The following is an 8,284-nucleotide window of genomic DNA, read 5'->3' on the forward strand; positions in this document are numbered from 1 at the left end:
TCAGGTTTTCTGTGGCATTAGTTGACCACATTGTTGCAAGAAGGGGAGGGCCCGTTTGTTCTTCCAAGCTTCCCGGCTAACTTAGCCCTGAAATAACGACACAGAAATTGTATTAATTAGATTACTACTTGGCCTATTATCTCTAGCCTCTTATTTATATATGTTTCTTGTTTGATGTTGTTCATGCTGGTTTTAATTCTAATTTTTATATGTTTTTGTCTCTTCTTTTCTCTGGACGATACTTAATATTCTTTGCATTGTATATAGTTTTGTATTAAACTTAGAACTATCTTACTTAGACAAAATAGGGAGGTACTGTGGGAACTCCTTAAGCCAGTAGCTTTTAAGATAACAGCCCATTTTGGGCATGCTCTCATATACTATAAACACCAATGAAAAGCTTTTGTGGGTCTCTTGGCTGCTAGACTCAGCTCCAATTCCCAGCACACACAGAGGACTGCAGATTGTTACTTTTTCTATGAGTTTATCCAAGATAAATAAGCATTTGTTATACTCCATTCTGGGTTACTGTGACACTCTTTTGTATACCAACATAGGGGCACCTTTAAATATTGTGTAAAGAAACACCCAGAGAGGATCGTTGAGAAAGGACAACCTTCCAGTCCATATCATAGGATCTTAGACTAAGAATTTTGCTCTGCTTCTTGTTCAGCATCATAGACCGAGCTGCTTTGGCCACAAGAGCTTCTCCTCCAACATGATGGATGACATCTTTCTGAATTGAAAAGACAAATTAACACTCCCTCTCATCAATTTCTTTTTTGTCAGTTATTCCATCTCCATAAGGAAGGCAGCAAATAAAGACTCCCCTGGTAACAAGAAATGGGGTCAGTTCGGTCTATACCTGACCAAACCACTTGTGAGCATTTGGAGTTAATTTGTAGGAGAAAATTAGAAGAATTTGGACTTGTGGATTAATGAAGCCATAGCCTGCTATAAACAGAGCTTAATAGGTCATTCTGGTAGGAGTTGAAAAGACCAGAATGCCTAGAGGACAGTGGGCAGTAAAGGCTTCTCTCTACATAGAGGAACAAAAGATTCAGTTGAGAACCAGACTAAAGGATCTTCATGGTATTTTCTGGTAAAGATCCTAACTGTGTTTTGCCCACGCCCTGAAAACTTGAATGAGGTTAAATTCAAAGTAGTTAACTGTTGCCAAAGGGAGACCACTCATTCATTCATGTCTGCTCAGATCCGAAATAATCACACAGAAACTATATTATTTAAATCACTGCTTGGCCTATTAGCTCTAGCGTCTTATCACCTAGCTCTTACATCTTAATTTAAGCCATCTCTATTAGTCTGTGGCTGTGGCTTACTGGCACGGTTCCGGCTCCTCTGTTCCCGACAGTGATGACATGGTGTCTCTTGGCGACCCTGCCTTCTTTCTCCCAGCACTCAGTTCAGTTTTCACCTATCACAGGCCAAGACAGTTTCTTTATTCATTTACCAACAAAAGCAGCATATATACAGAAAGACTTCCCACACCAATAAACTAATTTGTTTGTTTCATGACAGCAAAACATCTAATCTCTGACCTTGTTGATGCTTATTGCATTTACTCAGGTTAACTAAAAGGAGCAGAATGATGAACAAAAACATTAAAAGTGGTCAGTTTGTTGTGGGAAGGTCTGTGAACCTGAATAAACTTGCAAACATAAGTGTGCTCTTTGATGAGAAAAGCTCATACCTGCTTCAAGTTGATGAGAGAGCAGTTACAAAAATTAGTTATAATATTTAAGAAAAATGAGCATAAAGGAGAAAGATGCCTTGAGTACAAGATCCATACAAAATCCCAGAGTACAAACCAATTTTGTTTGAAATGAGAGAAACTAAAAAGTGAGTGATGCAGAGGGGTTTGCTTCTGGGGAAAAACAAACTGCCTGGAGACATTTTCCCACACCCTGAAGTCACCCAAGTACAAGGAGAACAGTATGGTTGTGGTAGAAAGGAGGCAAACCACATGCCAGTCTGATATCAGGACTTGGGGGATCATCAATGTCTACACTAATAGTGCTGTTTTTGCAGGCACAAGCACTGCAAGAGCTAGGTCACAATGACTTGTATCAAGATTGTAGAAAGTCATTGTGTAACAGACTGGATTCCCTGAGAGGAGAAACTGGAAGATAGTTGTGTAAGGCTGTTAGGGTGAAACCTAAACCTAAAGACACTAGACCATAAAAACTTCTAGATCCTAGGCATGGAACTTTAGAATTTGTCTGCAGAAAACTGGGTTTCTGTCTTGCTTTGATCTGAGATTTGATATGCCCCCATTCTTCCTTTTTGGGATAGAAACATATCTTCTATGACATTGGGTATTAAAAATGTGGAGCTTGTGAAGTATGTTCTAAAGATTCACAGTTAAGAGATTGCTTAAGTCTCAGAACAGATTCTGTATTTCTAAAGCATGTTGAAATTGTTGTCTATGGAGAGTTTCGAAGTTATAATTAATGTATTTTGCAATATGGGGCTGCAATACTCCTATGGAGGCCATGTGTCAACTTATCAGGTCAAAGTGATGTGTCAGGTGTCAAAATGTCAAGTGATGTGCTTTTGATTCTGACTTTTAAGTATTAACTTGTGTGCATTATGATAAGCATAGGGGTATAGAGAGATGGCTCAGAAGCTGTGAGCACTGGCTCTAGAGGATCTGGGTTCAGTTCCCAGCAACCATATGGCTGCTAACAATCTTCTGTCACTCTATGGATCCAGAGGATCTAGCACCTTCTTCTGGCCTCAGTGGGCACTGTACACAAGCAGTCCACATAACTACATGAGTCAAACACTCATACATATAACATGAAAATAAATAAATCTTTTAAAAATATATATCTAGGCCATTTATTTTGCACACCTTTGGTGGCCTGTGTAGGTATTTAGTTGATTGGAGAAGACCCACTTCGAATATGGTACCACCATCTTATGGGATGGGGTTCCAGACTTAACAAAGACAGAAAAAGAGAAGCCACTGAATAATCACGCTGCCACATACCGAGTGAGATCAGTGCTATTTACTAAAGCACTCCTGCCTCTGTTCCTTTCTAATCTTCATGTGAGCTAATTAGACCCTCTTCTGGTACATTTGCTCTTTTGTCAGGTTAGATCATGAGTGGAGAACAAAGCAACTAATAGAATAAATGACCTAGAAAGATTTACTTTCTCCAAATGTTAGAAAATGTTTCTCCAAATATTTAAAAAGAGAATGTTATATATAAAGAAAAGGAGATTCTCTTCTAAGATTTAAAGCACCGTTGTCTAGCCAATCCTTCTGAAATGGAACATCTTTCCTTGCAAGATTCTGAATGTCAACAAGTCACAAGTTCAGGGAATCTGAAACTATCAAGACCAACTATCCAAGGTCAGGCAAGCAGGAAATACGGGCTAGAAAGGGAGATTGCTTAACCAAGGAACTGGAGGATGCTCCTGGTGAACTGCCTGCAAAATGTACAGAGAGCCAGGCTTGAAGTTCTGGTGGGTTGCCACTTAAGCTGTGTTGTGCTTTTCATCTGCTTTTGAGTCCTTACACTTTACTGTTATCCCTTCAAAGACTCCAGTAATGTCGTTGGTTCTTCAGGGAAAGCATTTTTGAATAGCTGATTTTGGCCTGTCCTTGGTTCTCCATCTGGGGTGAGCAGAATTTTGTTGATATGTCCTCAGTAAAAATCACACAAGAAAACTCGAATAAGCATGACTATGTATTTTATATAAATGTGTGTGATTACATTTCTTTAATTTTTGATTTAATGAATCTTTAAATCAGGGATTGATGTGGGAAAGTCCTTCTGTATATGTGCTGCTTTATTGGTTAATGAATGAAGCTGCTTCTTCTAAAGTGGCTTAGCAGAATAGAGTAAGACAGAAATTCCAAGAAGACAGAGTAGAGAGTAGGCTGAGTCAGGAAGAAGCCATGTAGCCACTGGAGGATAAAGACACAAGCCGCCAGCTGGAACCTTGCTGGAAAACCACAAGCCTCGTTGTAAAATAGAAAAATAATAGAAATGGGTTAATTAAGATGTAAGAGCTAGCTAGAAATACGCTTAAGCTATTGGCCAAACAGTATTAAAGATAATATAGTTTCTGTGTGATTATTTCAGGTCTGTGTGGCCAGGAATGAACAAGCAGCCTCCTCCAAAAAGTGGTTCTCAACCTTTCTAATGCTGTGATAATTTAATAGTTACACATGTTGTGGTGACCCTTAACCATAAAATTATTTTCTTATTACTTTATAACTCTAATTTTGTTACTGTTATGAATCATAATGTAAATATCACATATCCAGGTATCTGATATGTGACCTTCAAAAGTTTGAGAACTGCGTCTTTAAACTGTTGTTAACTTGGCTGTGGCCATCACCCAGGATTAGAGTGTTTGGAGGAAAAGTCTTGAGTTTAATCCTTAGCAAAACACAAACATAGAGAATTTGTGCATATATGTGTGTATGCATATATGTATAACACATATCTATGTAGTCTTCTTTAGTATTTGGGTAATGTCAATAATATATTCAATAGGATAAGAAAAAATTAAGACGTAACTAGATCATTAAAATGTTAAATTCCTCCAGCCTTTGTTAATCCAATGTATGAGATCAGAAGTTGCATGTCATCCACATCCTCTCTGATTTCACAAAAATTCAAGAATCATACAACATCTATGTCTCTTCTTACATGTCCATGTGAATTACAGAGAGGACACAGGAGATTGTAATTTACTGGAGTGAGACTTGTTCCTTACAGCACCATTTCATGGCTTACTGAGCCACTATGCTCAGCTCTTGCCAAAGGTTTCCATGATCCTCCCTCTGAATGCCATGCCCAAAAGAACACCATGGAACCATGTGTTTACATTTCATAAGTTTGGTGTAGCTAATGCTAGTTATTGAAGGCGACAGTACTTATAGAAACAGAGTTTTAAGATTCGGAAGACAGCTTGGGGAAGTTCCTTGGTTATCAAAAACACAGAGCAGCATTCAAAGCATCCATCAGGTTTCTTTTTCATAACCAAGGGGCTCATTTTTACTTCTTTTCAGTAGCCATGGATTTTATCGTTGCATGTGATGACTGTTAAAATCGCACACTCAGCAGAAAACAAAGAAGGATGCAGAAGCGGACAGTTATTCCCACACTGATAAGCAGTCTTCCAAAAGATCTCTAGAGGAATGTGTCCCATAACTGCCCCCATGTCAGACAGACTTCATGAGCTGACCAAGACCCTTAGAAAACATACACATAAAAGCCAAGTCACACTTTATAAGCAGAGAGAGAAAATGAATTAAGCTGATAAACTTTGACTTTCACATTATTTACATCCTGTTGTAAACAACATATTAATAAATAAAGGACTCTTTATAAAAGAAGCCCCCCTCAGTCTAGTAGTAATCATCAGGACCTTTACTTACAAATGCTTGATTTCTTTGCTTCCTTAATTTTCAAAAACAGATTATTATTATTATTATTATTATTATTATTACAAATTTTCACCTCCCCCCATTCCCTCTCCAGTCTAAAGAGCAGTCAGGGTTCCCTGCCCTATGGGAAATCCAAGGTCCTCCCCCCTCCATCTAGGTCTTAGAAGGTGAGGATTCAAACAGACTAATGGAGTAGAATAATCAAAAGCAGATTTTTAGCCAAAGTATGTCAAGGGCCAGTAATTCTAGCACTTGGGTGCAAGAGGCAGAAAAACCAGGAATTCCTCCTGTGTTACATAGTGAGTTAGGTACAGATTGTCTGAATAAGATCATGTCTCAAAAGTAAATAAAAAAATGGAAAAGCAGATATTTGGATGCTACCCAACGAAATGGTGTGTGGAGGGGATCTCTGTGTAGATGGGGTATCTGCTTGAGAGATACCACCCAACAATTTCACCTTGTCAGAAATCCATGTCACACACTGACGAGTGCACTTTTGAGAGAATTTTACATCTCCATAGGTTTAAAAAATAACAGTCAACAAGGCAGTTAAAATAGTAATAACTAAGAAAACAGCATTTCAGATGAGTGTCTTTGTGTTGTAGCCACTGTAGCCAAACATGTCTTTATGGCTCTCTTGTGGAAATGTAAAGTGATATAAATGGGAAGACAGCCTAACTTCTTGCTGCTTTATTCTATGTCACGATGCTTTTTGCCTGTTTTACAGTGTGCCCTAATTTGACCACAGCGTCTATTGAATTAGTCTTCAAATCTCAGTGAGACAGTACCCAGTAATTAGGACAGAACATAGGCATTGTAAGGATATAGATTGTGTGTAAGCAATGTAAAATTAAGTAGCTTATTCCAATTTACCTCTCATCTAGTATTTTCTTCTAGCTCAGTTAATTAATATTTTCACTGAAGAAATAATGTCAATATAATGAATAGATAAAGCATTTAATATACTAAAAAGTGAAGGCTGTGGAAAAATAACAAAGCTGGGTTAAAAATACTGCAGACAAAACTTGCAGGAGTTTCTGAGACTTTAGATGAAATAGAAAGAGCAGATATCAGAGACCTGACATGTGTGCAAAGATTTCAAGAGAGAGGGATGAGAGTTTAATGAATATCAGAGAAATGATATTCCAGGCAGAGGAATCTGTAAGAGCTAAAGTCATGGGTTCCTGACAAGAGTAACAAGTAAAGGAGCAATCAGCAAAGGTCAAAGGGCCTAGGGTAGGGCAGAAGTATAGACAAGTTCGTGGGATGTGACAGTGAAGGGTAAGAGTGCAGGGATTTGGGGGCCAGTGCTGGAGCTGTACTCCCTGTAAAATGGGGATGTGGCTGACCATCTAGTCAGAAGAGCATGCTCTGATGTTTGTGGTAAACAGATCTCTCTGGCTGCCCTGTAGATAGTAGGCGGGTTCAAGGCTAGAGTAGGGCAGCTTGTGAAAACACTTGGAATAAGGCCACAGGGAGACATGAGGAAAACTCAGACAGGGCTATTGGAAGCAGAGTTGTGGGTGGAACACACCTTTAATCCCAGCATTTGGGAGGCAGGGGCGAGATGGTCTCAGTGAGTTTGAGGCCAACCTGATCTACAGAGTCAGTTCCAGGACAGCCAGAGTGTTACACAGAGTTTCAGAAAACCAAAAATAAATAAGTAAATAAATGAACAAATGAATAAGTAAAATGGGTCTTCCTGAGCAAAGCTAAGTTATTAGTAGGTACAGGGCCTTGGTGGGAAGAACGCTGCTCCTTCTCTAGATGCCTGCTTCCTTTGGCTCAGGAACCATTTCTCTTATGACCCCAACCTCTCACTTCCACTGTCAGCACCCTGGTCTGGACCCTAACCCCGCCTCCCTCTTCCGACAGCCCTAGTGATCATGCTGAATCCACCCAAATAACCCAGGTAATTAGTATGCTTTAAGAGACTTAAATTCACCTCATCTATGAAGGGATTGTTAGCCACTAATCTAATAAGATATTTAGAGATTTTTTTATCTAGTCTACCCTATCAATAAAACAACCAAGACCATGGGAATGTATGAATGGTTAAGGCAGTGCCAGTGGCAGAGAGCTTTTCTGGTTAACTCTTAGCACCTCAAAACTGTGTTTTGTAAAACAGATTAAGGAAAACATTGTGATAGAAGTCAAAGATATCTGTGTCCTATTTTCTGTCCTGCATCCTTACGCCAAACTTCAGAGATGATGAAAACTCTCCAGTGATTCACAAATGTTCACTCTACTTTTATGTTGACGACGTTGACCTTTCCAACCAATTTCACTGTGTACTTGGTGATCAATGACTGCCAAGGTCTTCTTTTCTGTTTTCAAAATTAAAGACATATAGCTGAGGTAATAAAGAAAGAATACATTCTTTGTGACAATAACCCTTTTGTATTGAAAATAGCAATTTCCACAAAATATTATCTGCTTATGAAGAGAAAGAAGAGTGAAAGACAGAGCACAGCAGTGGACTAACCTGAGGTGTGTTCTTCCAGAGTTGCTTTTCCGTTTGCTCCGCTGATTTTGCACAACATTCATAGTGTTAAAATACAGCCTAAAATCTTCAAATCCTCACTTACGCATTTATAAGCCATTAGTAATTTTGTTGCTGTTCCCAAATTAGGCAGATTGGCCTGTGAGTTGAACTGTGAAGGGAAGGAAGTCAAAGGGGATATTGTTTCCGTGACTGTAAGTCTATTGTTTTAGTAGAGCGAGATGGTCGATACTTTACAATGCAGCTTCAGAATAGTTCCCTTTGTCAAGCTTAGTCAGAATCTGGGCAACACAATGTGCCTGAGGATTCCTTCCTGCTCTACAGCTCCAAGCTAAGGATTAAGCTTCATGTAA

General features: G+C 39.0%; 1 long non-coding RNA gene across 1 annotated transcript in view; it reads right to left on the reverse strand.

The window, feature by feature from the left end:
• LOC113456800 overlaps positions 1-8,053 on the reverse strand; it is a 47,524-nt gene extending 39,471 nt beyond the window's left edge. The window contains exon 1 of the long non-coding RNA XR_003377538.1: positions 7,914-8,053. This is a non-coding gene — a long non-coding RNA (uncharacterized LOC113456800). The remainder of the gene's footprint in view (positions 1-7,913) is intronic.
• Between the last annotated feature and the right edge of the window lie 231 nt (positions 8,054-8,284).

Source organism: Microtus ochrogaster, chromosome 16 (assembly GCF_000317375.1).
Source record: "Microtus ochrogaster isolate Prairie Vole_2 chromosome 16, MicOch1.0, whole genome shotgun sequence".
Lineage (NCBI taxonomy): Eukaryota > Metazoa > Chordata > Mammalia > Rodentia > Cricetidae > Microtus > Microtus ochrogaster.